Source organism: Macrotis lagotis, chromosome 7 (genome assembly GCF_037893015.1).
Source record: "Macrotis lagotis isolate mMagLag1 chromosome 7, bilby.v1.9.chrom.fasta, whole genome shotgun sequence".
NCBI lineage: Eukaryota > Metazoa > Chordata > Mammalia > Peramelemorphia > Peramelidae > Macrotis > Macrotis lagotis.
In genome coordinates, this window is record NC_133664.1 from 121925056 (window position 1) to 121940415 (window position 15360).

Here is a 15360-nt window from a genome sequence, read left to right on the forward strand (position 1 = left end):
TGGCTGGGTAGTTGATTCTCGGTTGCATTTCGAGCTCTTTTGCCTTCCAGAATATTGTATTCCAAGCCCTACGAGCTTTTAATGTAGTTGCCGCTAAATCCTGTGTTATCCTGACTGCAGCTCCATGATATTTGAGATGTGTCCTTCTGGCTGCTTGTAATATTTTCTCTTTGACTTGGGAATTCTGGAACTTGGCTATAATATTCCTGGGCTTTTTTTTATCTCTTTCTCAGAGAGATCAGTGGATTCTCCCAATTTCTATTTTGCCCTCTGTTTCTAGGATATCAGGGCAATTTTCCTGTAGTGATTCTTTGAAAATGATGTCAAGGCTCTTTTCCTGATCATGACTTTCTGGTATTCCAATAATTTTTAATTTATCTTTCCTGAATCTGTTTTCCATATCAGATGTTTTTTCAATGAGATGTTTCACATTTTCTTCTAATTTTTCATTCTTTTGGTTTTGAAGTATTGTATGTTGATTTCTTGTAAAATGAGCCTCTTCCCCCAGTTCCATTCTACCTCTGAAGGATTTGTTTTCCTCAGAGAGCTTTCTTATCTCTTTTTTCATCTGATCAACTCTGCTTTTTAAAGCATTCTTCTCCTCTGGAACTTTTTGAATTGTTTTATCCATTTGACCTATGCTGGTTTTTAGCATGTTATTTTCTTCAGCATTTTTTTTGGATTTCCTTGACTAAGCTGCTGACTTCTTTTTCATGTTTTTCCTGCATAGCTCTCTCATTTCCTTTCCCAATTTTTCTTCTGTCTCCCTCACTTGATTTTCAAAGTCTTTTTTTTTTGAGCTCTGTCATAGCTTGAGCCCAATTTCTGTTTTTCTTGGGGTCTTTAGATGCAGTTGCTTGTACTTCTCATCTTCAGATTGAGTATTCTGATCCTTCTTGGGATCATAGACAAAGTATTTCTCAATGGTGCTCCTCTTTTTTCTCTGCTTATTCATTTCTCCAGCCTGTGCCTGGTTTTGGGGTGCTTCCTGAGCTTCTGAGTATTATTGGGACACCTCAAAAGGGTCTCAGTGTGTGAAGCTCTGTCTTCCCTCCTGGTCTGTGAATGACCACAAAAGCACCCCTCTGCCACGGGGCTGAGGTGGGGGGGCTAGACTGTGATCAGGATCTGAATGTGGTCAGAGCCCCAGAGTCCTGTTCTAGGGACAGAGGAAAGACCTTGGAAGTCTCTCTCCACTCCCCTACCTAGGCTCAGCACTCATGCCTGGGGGCTCCTGCTTATTGACTCCACCTGCTTCTGGTTTCTGGATCTGGGTTGCCACTGCCACACTGCTTGCTGTGTGCCCTGAGGGCTGGGCTCCACGTGCTTGCTCTGGCAGAGGTCCCCCCGCTGATCCCCCAAGTTGTGCCCGGTGCTCCCCAGGGTATAAGTCAGGAAACTGCCCCTGCTGCCTCTGGGGCTGCCTCTGGGAGGCTGAAGTTCCTTCACCCTGGGGGGCCACCCCTCTAACCCCATGGAGCGGAGCCTTTTTGCTCTTTTCCAGGTTACCTTGGGTTGGAGAACTGCCTCACTGGATCCCTCTGTGGGTTCTGTCTCTTGAAAATTCAGTTAGAGTCCTTATTTCATAAGTTTTGAAAATATCAGAGAGAGTACCTAAGAGATGTTCCTCTCCTGTTGCCATTTTGGCTCCCCCTTCTAACACTCTTGACTCCCAAGTTCACAACTGGATTTGGGATTTCTGGTGACCCCAGTTGTCCCTGAAAATACCTTCCCCAGGACCATCTGACTAACCCTATGGGGATGACTAGTTGGGGTTCATCTTCTTTAATTGCCCCATAGGGTCTGATTCTGGGAGATTAATTTCTGTAGGAAACAAAGATCTGATTCCAATAGTATCAGGACTGAAAGAAGGGCAAAAACATAATTACAGGAAATAATGACCTGCTTCCTGGGGACATGCGTCATTGAATAATACTCCAACAGGAGTTCTGTAAATAAGGTGGGGGGGGGGGGTTTTGACAGTTTACCATATTCTTTACCAGAGAGTTTGTTGAGTTTGAACTGGGATCCCTTGCTTCTGTTACTAAAATACTCTAATCTGTGAGCTCATTGATTTGGAAGTTCTTCCTTCCTCAATGACTACTGGGGTTAACATAACTGTCCATCTTTTGTGAAGTTTCCCGGAAAGCTCTCCACTTTGAATCCAAGGAACCTTCCTTGATTTCTAGTGACATGCTGAAGGCATGAATAGAAAGATTTACCTGTTATCCAGATCTTTTCTCCCTAATGACAGCTGGCATTCTCCTGGGACTTTAAGGTCTGCAAATCATTTGCCTATATTTTACTCATATGACAATGGTCCTGTGATGTATCATTTTACTGATGAGGAAGCTGAGATTCAGCAAGGTTAAATGACTTCTTGAGAATCACACATCTAGCTGGAGGTGGGGTTTAAATATTAACTTCCACCATTAGGTAACCAGTGTACATAAATATTAAGACAAAAATTAGTGACTCGTATCTGTCCCCAATCTCCTTTATAAGCACCAAGGTGGGGACACCCTTCCCACCTCTAGCTATTGTACGGGATCCAGGGGGCGCATTTCTCTTCCTGTCTCTTAGGACAGCATTACTCTCTCTCTCTCTCTCTTAACTTCCTTTCCCATTCAGAAGGCTCAGAAACATACAAATATATAGCTGCCAGCCAGGCTACAATTTCTATATTGCTAGGAGGATCAGTACATCTGGCATGTACCTGAAATACAGTGACAAGGATATTTTGACTTGTTTCTTCAGTGCACTGTAAATATGGATGAACTGATGACATTAGAATTATGGAACAGGCACGTGTAGCAAGATTTGAATATCTAATAATGCTCTTGAATTCTGAATCCTGAGCTTCCCTCTCAGGGTGACAGAAATGCATAGAAGCGTAACACAGATGTTTACAGGTTTAGTTAAGGTCAAGGGTTGACTGATAGGGTGCTTACATGGGGGGTTCAAAGTAGAAAAAAAGAAAAGGATCTCAGGTCATTTTCCTTCCTGTAGGCTTTGAGAAATGGAAGGAGAGAAGAGGGAGGAAGAAGGGGGAAAAGAGAAAAGAATGTCTCTAAAATGGGAGAATAAGATTAAAGAGCCAGAACGATGTCTGAGGATAAAGATCTGCCTTAAAGGAGGGGTCTGTGCCAGTTTCCTTGCAGGAGGTGAAAGGAAAGAGGTGCATGCTGGGCAGCAGTGTTTAGGGGTGTGGATGATAGAGACAAAGATATTAGAGGGAAATAGGGATGGAGGAAGTGGGGGAGTGAGGACTGTGGCAGCTCCATCACTGAAGGTTTGTCTCAGACATCCCGTTATATCTTTACTTTGGCCTAGGACCCAGAAAGCTGCCAACCCCTGAATTATAGGCATTTATCACTGGGATAGTAGCAGAGGCAGAGCAGGCTCATATCAGCTGCTTTTGATTAAGAAAATGGATTTTGAATCAGAGAAAGCTTCTCTGATTCCATTCCCTGCCTTCTTCAGCCCTTCTCTTCTCTTTTGGCTCTCAACTTCTCACCTCTGGTCTTCTCCAGTTCTTTCTCTTTTTATAAATTTATTTAAGGCAATGGGGTTAAATGACTTGCCCAAGGTCACACAGCTAGGCCATTATTAAGTTTGAGGTCAAATTTGAATTCAGGTCCTCCTGACTCCAGGGCTGGTGCTCTATCCCCTAGCTGCTCCTGTCTTCTCCAGTTCTTATCTAGGTCAGCCCTCTTCCACTCTCCTCCTCCAAAGTTTAGGTATTTGGATCTTCATTCACTTTTCTTTCTTTTTTTTCTTCCTTCCTTCCTTCCTTCCTTCCTTCCTTCCTTCCTTCCTTCCTTCCTTCCTTCCTTCCTTCCTTCCTTCCCTTCCTTCCTTCCTTCTTTCCTTTCTTTCTTAACAGGAAGTCCCTTACCCCAGGTATTCTCTCCTTTTAGCCCTTCTCTCCTTTTAGCCCTTTTCTTTCTTCTAGACACAAATTCAGTTGGACCTGTATTTATCAAACATCCTCTACAGGTGCTGGATGAGATGCAGAAATGAGTAAAACAAAACCCTTACCCTCAGGGAGTTTATATTCTAGCTGTAAATTTGATTGCATACATCTATGCCTTATCATACAAAGAGATAGGAATTTTCAACTTGCCTTTAAGAAATACATTTTGATAACTGTTTCAATATAATTGATTATTTTGTTTTGTGTATTTAAAACATTCTGAGAAGGGGTCCATGATATAAAAAAAGGTTAACAACCCCCGGTAAAAGGTGATGAATGGGGACAATGATAGAGAGAGCGGTCTATCTAGGTTGGGTGGCATCAAACAATATGACACTGACTTAGACAAGTTAGTTACCTACTCTGAGCCTCAGTTTACTATCTGAAAAATTTAAGAGATTGGACTCGAGATCCTGACCAAGGTCTATGGACCTCAAATCTTTCTACCTATGAGTTTTTCTATCATCTGTGCAAAAACTCCCTAACTTCAGAGGCAGAGATACTTTGCTCTGTCTCCTTAAAAATCACCCTTGGGTTATATTCCCAGCTTCCTGCCCAAAGTAACTTTTTCAGAAGTGTCTGATTTGTGTTCCAATGTGGAATTTTTTTTGCCCCAAACTATTTTGGACTTAGAATGTGCATCAAACTTGTCTAGGTTTCCAACGGATGATGATTGGGAAAAGTCTCTGCCAGACCCTTCTACTCCTACATAGTGATGGATGAGGAAGTAGCTCTCCGTTTATTTCCCCTGGCAGCCTGGTGAGAACTGGTGTGGGGCAGGGGTACCACTGCTCTGCTATTTAATAAAAATACCCTGCATGTGTCCTGGGGAGATTGATGAGTGAATATTTTCAACTAAGGGAGCCTCTTGCCCTGCCAGATCTGAAGCAGCAGGAGAAGGGCTGAGGCTGAGCAAGAGACTTGGAGGGGTGAGATGAGAGTTTGGCTATCCTCTTTTTGACTTGGGAAATTCAGGAAGAATCAGTTGTGATTTGTCAGTCTCTGGGTGCCCACAGTTTTATACTGTGGGTGGCTACTGCCCTCTGATGGACAAAACTGCACTGTCCTCTGAAGAAGAGAAGAAAATAGGACTAATGGTGGTTCCAAGCTGAGTACTATAGGAGCAGTGAATTAGGGTCCATAGAATATGGCAACTCATAACCATTCTTTTTTTTTTTTTTTTTTAGGCAAGACAATAGGGTTAAGTGGCTTGCCCAAGACCACACAGCTAGGTAATTATTAAGTATCTGAGGTCGAATTTGAACTCAGGTACTCCTGACTCCAGGGCCGGTGCTCTATCCATTGTGCCACCTAGTCACCCCCTCATAACCATTCTTCCAGTAAAGATTCTGGCCCTTCAACATAGTTGGTACTAGAGAAAAGACATGTGCTGGGTTTCAGAAGCCTCATGTTTGAATTTCTAGATCTCAAACCACCATTACCATTATGACCATCATCTCCTCAGGCCCTGATGGGTACAATCCAGGATCTTGAATCCAAGAGCCTTGAGTTAGCATTTTTTTTAGAGCATTACTTCTTAAACCATAAAACCTGTTCCAGGCTGGCTCCCAAAGCTAGACTGAGTGTTGAAATTATGGTGGCCCATCTTTTCTTCATCACCAGCAACAACTATTGACCCACTTCCACCCAAAGGCAGCTAAGCATGGGAACCCTGAAAGAAGCAGCATCCCCAGACAACTAATTCTGCTTCCAGAATTGTCATTGGGACAAGCAGTTCTCCTGTGGAGAGGAGCTGAGATATCCCTACCACTGCCAACAACCTCCTTCCCCCCCAACACCCACACCCACAGGGTAGTCAAAGCAAACTAGTTAAAATTGTGAGGTGCACGGAGAAAGAGAAAGGAGGCAGTACCTGCCAGGTAAGTCAAATCACCATCCTGTCCACCTTATTCAGCATGACTCCATGTTGGAGATGGCCCAGGAGTCTGAACCTAAGAGCCTTGTGATTAGCAATGCTCTCAGTCCTCTGTCATCATCCTGGGAAGCAAGACCTGTGGAAATGTACCTTCAGGGTTATAGTCACAACTGCTGAAGACTTAGAAAAGTTCTTGCTATCAAAGTCCTTGGTAGGGAAGGGAATAAGCACCTAGTATATGTCCAGAAAATGTTTATTCATGATATGATTTACAAATATAATCTCATTTAATCCTCACATGTAAGTGCTGTAATTATTCCCATTTTGCAATAGAAGAAACTGAGGCAGAGGTTAAGTAACTTGGTCACACAACTAGTAGGGGACTGAGGTCAGATTTTAACTCAGACCTTTCTAATTCCAGGCCCAATGCTCTATCTATTGTGCTACCTAATTGCCTTGGTAATGTCAAATGGTTCAATATTTGCAGATTTTCTATTTACTTATTGGGGTATATGAGGTGCGCAAGAGGCTCTGGTATGACAAGACTGTTATTCTTTGGTGTCATCTTGCCACCCAATTCTCACCTGTGACTCCAAGAAGCTGTAGTATATGCAGCAGCTACACTTCAGTAAAACTGTCATAGAAGATGTGTTAAACCAGGTTGAGGCTTCAAACCTATAGGTGGGTTAATGGGGTGTTTATCCCAAGTGTGTGAAGAATGGGCATATGAATAATTTGTTTCACTGGTCATGAGGGTGGCTGAAGCAAGCACTGTGGAGCACTTAGAATTGGTCAGACATGGAAAAACGCCAAGGTCATCCACTGCATGCTGGGCTATTGCCAGGCTTCTTGCCTTTTGTCCTGCCATTTTGATGACTCTGGAAAAGAGACTTCATGCAACTCTGCCTCACTTAAATCCAATTTATACCCAATTTTTACAAAAAGTCTATTTATGAGACTCTGATTCAAAGTATTTACTTGTTTAATTATATTAATATTTTTTCTTTTTATGTTCCTGATAATTTGGCATGACTTTATCAGTGGAAATGACACTAAAGAAAAGGAAGTAACACTTGCCTTGCTTTGGCATGGTGCTGTTAGAGATCATGGAACTGTTCCATCTGATTTGCAGATGAAACCCTTTTTTTATGTGTCATCTCTTCCATTAGAATGTGAGCTTCTGAAAAGCAGAGGCTGTATTTTCTATTTGTTCCTCCAGTGCTTAGCATTGTACTTTGGACATAATAAGAACTTATAAATTCTTCTTTCATTCATTCGTGCTAGAGGGCTAGTACACATTATGTGATGGGAATTTCTAATGCACATAGAATCCTCAGCTAACCCCTTCTCTTTATCCCTCAAAGGAAACATTATATATGCAAATTTAGAGTGCCTACTCCAAGTGTTCACATGGACTATTTGTGCCTGACCTATGGTAGAGCATTCTGAGTTCATATTTGTCTGATCAGCCACTGTAATTTGTCTCAAACATAGTGGAGTCATTTTGGTCTTCTACAATAATACGAAGGACAAAAACCAACCAACCAATCTCTTTTATCTGACTCAAGTTCATCCCTGTTCATGTCTTCTTATTCTGATTGTGATTATGTCAATCGGCATGAACATCTATTTCACTTGTCATGTGCTGACAACTAAATAGAGGTTTGGTTGGAGGATCCTACATTTACAACTCAAAGAACCTCTGACATCATCTAATTCAGGGATTCTTAACTTTGGGTCTAGTTTACTTGTTTTAAATATATATTTTGAGGGGGCAGCATGATGGCAGCATGAAGGCAGAAATTCCCAGAAACTCTTCCCCAGAAAACCCCAAATGCCATAAAATTATGACTGTAACCAAATTTTAGAGCAGTAGAACCCACAGAAAGACTGAGTGAAACAATTTTCCAACTCACAACAACTTGGTAGATCTGAGGGAAAGGTCTAATTCACCAGGACCAGGGTTGGAAAGAGCCACAATGCAGGGTCACAGCTGTGCCAAGCTGGAGCACATCAGCTCCAGCCTTCTAGGAATGGCCCTTGGGTCACCTGGGTCCCTGGGGGCCCCTGGATCTGTGTCAGGCGAAGAGGTTTCCAGACCTCTTGGCCCAGGGATCACTGGGGATGACTTGGAGGGAGAACTCTGCCATACTAGAATGAGTTCGGAGCCCAGGTTAGCACAGGCCTCAGGGCAGCCCCAACTTGGGAACCTATGGAACCACCCAGCAGCTTCTTCCAGAGCGCTCAACCTACAGATTAAGGGGGTTAGGGTAGACTGTAGAAGTCTCTCTGCTATCCCTGCTGCTTTGTTCATACTCAGATCCAGGATCCAGTTTGGGCCCCCTTACTACCACAGAGGAGCAGGACCCTTCTCACAGTTCCAGAGCAGAGGGGAGGGCTTGTGGTCATCCAGAGATCAGAGCCTTTTATAAGGGATTGAGGTCTCCAGGGAGGAAGGGGTGTCCCAAAAACACCCAAAAGCTGTGAAAGTATGATAAAACCAGGTCATAAGCTGGAGAAAAGAGAAAACAATAGAAAAAAAGAATCTGAACATAGACAATTACTTTGGAAGCATGGAACATAATGGAACCATGGAACAAAATATACACTCAGAAGATGACAAAGTCAAAGCTTCTGGATCCAAAGCCTCCAAGAAAAATAGGAATTGGTCTCAGGCTATGGAAGAACTCAAAAAAGACCTTGAAAATCAAGTAATGGAGATAGAAGAAAAATTGGGAAGAGAAACGAAAGCAGTGCAGGAAAATCATGAAAACCAAGTCAGCAGCTTGATGGAGGAGATACAAAATAATACTGAAGAAAATAACCTGTTAAAAACAAGTTTAGCTCAAATGGAAAAAGCAGTCCAAAAGGTCAATGAGGAGAATGCCTTAAAAAGCAGAATTGGCCCGATGGAAAAGCAGATTAAAAAAAACTCTGAAGAAAATCACTCCTTCAAATGTAAAATGGAGCTAAGGGAAGTTGATGACTTTGTGAGAAATCAAGAAACAATGAAACAAAACCAAGAGAATGAAAAACTAGAAGAAAATGTGAAACATCTCATTGGAAAAATATCTGACCTGGAAAATAGATTTGAGAGAGATAATTTAAAAATTATTGGGCTACCTGAAAGTCATGACCAGGAAAAGAGCTTAGATTTCATCTTTTAAGAAAGAATGCTGAAAAATTGCACTGAGATCCTAGAAGCAGAGGGTAAAATAGAAATTGAGGGAATCTACTGATCACCTCCTAAAAGAGATCCCCACCCCCAAAAAATAACTACCAGGAATATTATAGCCAAATTCCAAAAAAAGGAGAAAATATTACAAGTAACCAAAAAGAAATAATTCAAATTTCATGAATCCTCAGTTAGGATTACAGTTATTTAATAGCATCTACATTAAGGGCTTGTAGGACTTGGAATATGATATTCCAGAAGACAAAAGAGTTTGGATTGCAAATGTAAATCAACTATCCAGTAAGAGTGAACATTCTTTTTCAGGGAAAAAGATGGACATTCAATGAAATATGGTACTTTCAGACTTTCCTGTTGAAATGACCAGAGCTGAACAGAAAGTCTGACTTTCAAGTACAGGACTCAGGTGAAGCATAGAGAGGGTGGACAGGAAGGACTAATTGTGTGGAATTTAATGATGTTGAACTGCTTGTATATCTGCATGGGAAGATGATACTGATAACTCATATGAACCTTCTCATTTATTAGAGCATTAGAAGCATATATAGACAAAGGAGAGAGCTGAATATGAAGGTATATTATAGAATTAAAGGGTGAGAAAGGAATGTATTGGGAGAAGAGGAAGGAAGAGGGAGAATGGGCTAAGATATTTTATGTAAAAGAGGTGAAAAAAAACTTTTGCATTGGCATAGTGAAGTACAATATTAATATTTGTGTAATCCCTGTATAAAAGGGGTCCTTGACACCTTTCTGGGCCCTGAGAAACTCTTCAGAAATATAAACTTGGCTAGGTACCTGTGTGTCTGAGAATAATCTGACAGGACCCAAATGCTTGACTCGGGGATCATGAGATATATACCATAAATTTGTCTGAGATATGCAAAATGCTCTTGTTAACCTAATCATTTTGCTGTATCTGTAAAATTCCTGCTTTCCCCCAAAACTGCCTCCTCTTCCCCCAGATGCAGCTGGAACCATAAGACAATAAATTCCACTTGCCTTGAACTTGTGGGAAGCCCATGAATCTGTGACTCCTTCTGTCTTGAGAAACATGTTAAGACATAAAGCAAGATCTGTAGTAGGCCAAATGTTTGCATGTTTGTAATAGTCTGTCAAAGAAATATATCAAACTGCTATCTCTGCTTCTGTATCCTGTTTGCTCACAATACACCCCTCCCACCAAATACTATAAAATCCTTGTTCTCTGGACATTTGGTGTTATGTGCTTTGAGGAGGTATCCTTACATAGTCATTGGTAATAAAATGTACTCCCCCAAATTCATTGCTTGGTCTCCATTTCGCTTCTTTGGGTTCAGCATTTGGAGACCCCAGCAAGATGATGGTGTTTTATGTCACCACAGGAGACCATGGGAGCCTCAAGTTTAGGTTCAAACAGACTGTCTCTCCCTTCCTAGGGGAGCCGGCCCCTGAAGATGCTCCAGGGCCCCAGGACTAGGTAGACATAGTCTTAGTATGAACCTCTCCTTGACTGCAATCCCCCATTCAGCCTAAGTGGAGATCTTGTTATACCTCCAGAGGTAAGCTTATTCTCATTCTGGGTCTAGACATTTGGTTGAAGGGGAATTCTGTATCAGAAATGATGTCCAGGTCCCCTCTTTTGGGTGCTCCTTGCGATAGCAAGGAACACATCTGGTTGGCCTTTGGGAGGGAGAGATTGTCGACCCCAATGCTGAAATCTCCCCTCACGGCATTCCTGAGACATTAGGAATTTGCCATTGGCCTGTGTTTGTTGATACATGTTGAAATTGTCAGTTTGTGTGATCTGTTTGTGCCTTGTCTGTCTTTATGTGTTTAGATTGTCTATTTACTTGTGTGTTCAGTTCCACTATTGATTTGTTAAATGGGGAGAAAAGTTTCCCTAAAGACTTCCTTGGGTTGCCTCATTTAATTTGCTGCTCTTTGTTATTTTGGTCACCTGGATTTTTAAGGCAGTATTCATCTAATGCCCTCACTGGCTCTTCCCTTGAGCCTGCTTTCTGCTTGTGTTACAATGGGTAATATGATCCCACTCTCCTCACCCCTGCATTGTCTCTTGAGCACTTCCAAGAGGGATTTTTATTTTTACTTTAAAAAGGAATGGATTTTGGTTTTAAATTGATTGAGGCCCAACTACTCACCCTGTTATTCTACCATTATGAGAAGCACCACCCCCAATTCTTTGTTTATGTTCCCTTCTCTTCCCAGTTCTCTGTGATTCTGTGCTGCCATAATGTTCCCCCCTCCCCCTTTTAGAAAAAGGACAGAGAGAGAGAGAGAGAGAGAGAGAGAGAGAGAGAGAGAGAGAGAGAGTTACTTCAGTAAGAATTAGTAAGAAAGGGACCCTATTTTGAAGTTAAAGAAACAGGAAAGAGTGAATATTATCAAATATGTAAACAAAGAAATCATAGAAAGAAATGCTATTTTAATTTTAGAAAGTTGTAGGAAAATAAACTTCAGAAAGACAAGAGACTCAGGTTAATTCTAAAGTATATAATGTGGTTACCAAGATATGCCAGTATGTGGGAAACCAAATAGTTAATCTCTTTCTAGAATGACATGGTAACTTTAGAGCTTGAGGAGTTTATCAATATAGATTCTGATAATGTTGGTTATTACAGAAAAATTATGGGACATGTAGGGATTTAAGAATAGAAGATCAAACCCCCTGCCTAGAAAGGATTGTCTCTCTATAAAAGTTATTCAGCTTACTCTATTTGAAGAAGGGGGGCAGGGAATATTCTAATTAGGCTAAGGGATTTTTGAATGACTGTTTGCCTTCTCCAGGGTTTTAGCAGTTATAATCAAGAAATGGTAAATATTAAAACCTTGGAATGGATAATATATTGTGAAAAGTGAAATCATATCTGTGGTTTATACAGCTGTATAAGCTATGTGACTAGTTCAGAATAGTATGAATTAAAGTCAAGAAGAGCTAATGAAAAGGAATGGTAGAAGAGTATATTGAGGAAAATGTGAGCTGTATAGCTGAATCAGAGGTTTGAAAAGAACTGGAAAGAAAATACAGATATAGAGACAATTGGGTTTTTGAACCATTTGTTAAAGCATGGAAATTGGTAAAAGCATGTAGACAGAAGGTTTGAGCAGGGTTGACTTTGTATACCAAAGATGGATTTTGGAAACTTTGGAAAATGATTTACAAGTCATTGTAAGAAAAGAAGAAAGTATAGAACTATAAGTCTACAGGGAGATATGTGTTTATATGAGGGTGGGGTGATTTGAAAATTGCATTAAACTGCTACTTTTTGCAACGTTTGGCAGTGAATTGATTGGAAAAGTAATAAACCCCATAAAATAAAAAGTTTGATATGAAAGCAATTACTAGGTAAATGTTAATTTTATTATGTTATTATTTATTCTATAATGTGCTAATCTAAAGATACATGTAAATTGAATTAAGGGGTTTGTAAAAAAAATGTTTGGGTTTTGATTCGGATGTTTTATGGCCCCTCCAGAGTCATGGGAGTCAGGTCAGACTGGTGAGTTATGGGCTCTTAATCAAGTTTTAGAATAATTAAACAAGGGGAAGGTAATATTTTACACTGATTGGAATGTAGTTCATGTCTTTGGGAAAAATCTGGAGTGAGTGAGTAATGTTAAACAGTAAAGGTAAAGAATTAGTACATATTACTTTGATATCTCAAATCGCGGGGAATCTCCAATTCCCAGATCATAGAATGTTCTAATATTAAGAAATGATAGTCAATGAGAATAGAAGGCTCTTATAAGTTAGAGCATTGAGAAGTTAGAATTGCAGTGATAAAGATAAGAAGACTGTGCAAACTTTTTAGGCTTTGAAAAGAAAATGATTTAAAGCTAATTCAAATATGACTTTTGGAATTTAAGAGAAGTATAAAGAAAATTTTGTTATAAGAAGGGATTTTTTAGCAACAATTAGTTTTAAGAATTCTTTGTATTGCCTTTGATCCAGCAATACCACTACTGGGTCTATACCCTGAAGAGATTATGAAAAAAGGTAAAAATACCACTTGTACAAAAATATTCATAGCAGCCCTGTTTGTGGTGGCAAAGAATTGGAAATCAAGTAAATGTCTTTCAATTGGGGAATGGCTTAACAAACTGTGGTATATATATATATATGTCATAGAACACTATTACTTTATTAGAAACCAGGAGGGATCTGCATGAACTGATGCTGAGTGAGATGAGCAGAACCAGAAAAACACTGTACACCCTAACAGCAACATGGGGGTGATGATCAACCTTGATGGACACGCTCATTCCATCAGTGCAACAATCAGGGACAATTTTGGGCTGTCTGCAGTGGAGAATACCATCTGTATCCAGATAAAGAACCATGGAATTTGAACAAAATCCAAGGACTATTCCCTTTAATTTAGGGGAAAAAAAACTGATATCTTATTGTCTGATCTTGTTATCTCTTATACTTTATGCTTCTTCCTTAAAGATATGATTACTCTCTCATCACATTCAATCTGGATCAATGTACAACATGGAAACAATGTAAACACTGACAAATTGCTTTCTGTGGAGGTTGGGGGGAAGGAAGTAAGATTGGGGGAAAAATTGTAAAACTCAAAATAAATAAAATCTTTAATAAATAAAAAAAGAATTCTTTGTATTGTAAAGTTTTAGAGAGAAAAGGGAACACACATGTAATTGAAATTTAGTAAACTTTGTATAACAACAGTAACAAAATTGTTTTTGTAATAAAAATTATGAATGAATTGAAGCTTCATCTGTCATATTTGTAAAGATTTGTTATGAAAAAAAATAGAGAATACCTTGCCAATGAGTTTATATCTCTCAAGGTCTTTTAGGTCCAAAAAATTTGTGAAAGGCTTTGTTTTTCACCTTATATTTATGAAAGGGAATATTGATATGTGAGATCAATGTAGCTTATTCATTATCTGTTAAAAAGAGGAAATTATAACTGTAACATTGTCATGGGTAATAAGTGTACTTTAGACTTTTGAAATTATTGTGCATAACTAACATTGATAGAGGACCTCATTTTCTTTGAAAATAGAAGTGTATTTGGAAGAGGAGACAAAATAAACTTATAAAACAAAATTTCAGAAGAAGTTTGTGTGTAAAAGATTAACTTTAAGAGAATCTGTTGTTTTATGGTGCTTTAAGAGAATCAAATTTCAGCATGAAAACCTTATGTTTCATATAGGTTAAGAATTTAATGTTTAGGGGTGGCTAAGTGGTGCAGTGGATAGAGCACCGGCCCTGGAGTTCAAATCCAGCCTCAGACACTTAATAATTACCTAGCTATGTGGCCTTCAGCAAGCTACTTAACCCCATTTGCCTTGCAAAAAAAAAAAAAAGAATTTAATGTTTAAATTTTAAAGAACTAAAATTGCACATTTCTTCCTTCAATTAAAATTATGTAACCCTAATTATATGACTTATCAATGAGTAAGATGATGAAGAGTGTTATCAAACATATGGTCTACTTTCGGAAATATAAACTATTTTACTATAATGATGTCAAAGATGGAATTAATGATTGATTGCTTTAATGAAGAAAAATTATTGAAGGTCATGACCCTCTGGGTTCCCTAAAATTTTAAATGATGTGTTGGATCTTGCTTTAGATCTGTTGGTCCAGGTATAAATGTAATAATGGAAAGATTATTTTGGGAAATCTTAATGTGTTACACTTAATGTTTTGTTAAATTTTGTTAAATTAAATTCAGCCCCTGAATTTCCAAACCCCCCCTCCCCCCACCCCTGTCACCCGGTCCTGTCTGTTCCCCCTAGGAAGATTCCTTTGCTAGATCAAAAGGGGGGAATACAAGAGCAGGGAGGTTAATGAACATTCCTAGATGGAAAAATCCTGTTCTGTCTCCCCTTCCCCCTGAACCAGCCTGCTTCCCCCTCAGAAGATTCCTTCACTGAATAAAAAGGGGAGAAGAAGGTAGCAAGAGTATGGTGGAGAATTGGCAGAAAAATTCTTATCTCAAAAACAATAGAAAGAGAGACAGTAAAACTGCCTGCAACAGGTTTTGAGTATCTCTTGGTATTTGTTGTCACATTTTCAGAATGAGTAGAAGCTAATGAAACTGCCTTGGAAGTAGTTTAAAAAAAATTCTGAATGAGCCCCTCCCCTATTTGACCTCCTGCTAAGAATCAGGTCAGACAATGGCCTTGCCTTTATAGCTAAAATCTCTCAAGGAATACTCTAGATACTGGGGGATCCTGACTGTTTTTTTGAATGTTTAGAAAGCAACCCTATTTTAATGTATTCTGAGGACAGGGACACTCAGAGTAGATATATGTGATAAATGTGTAAGGAAGGAAGCTGAT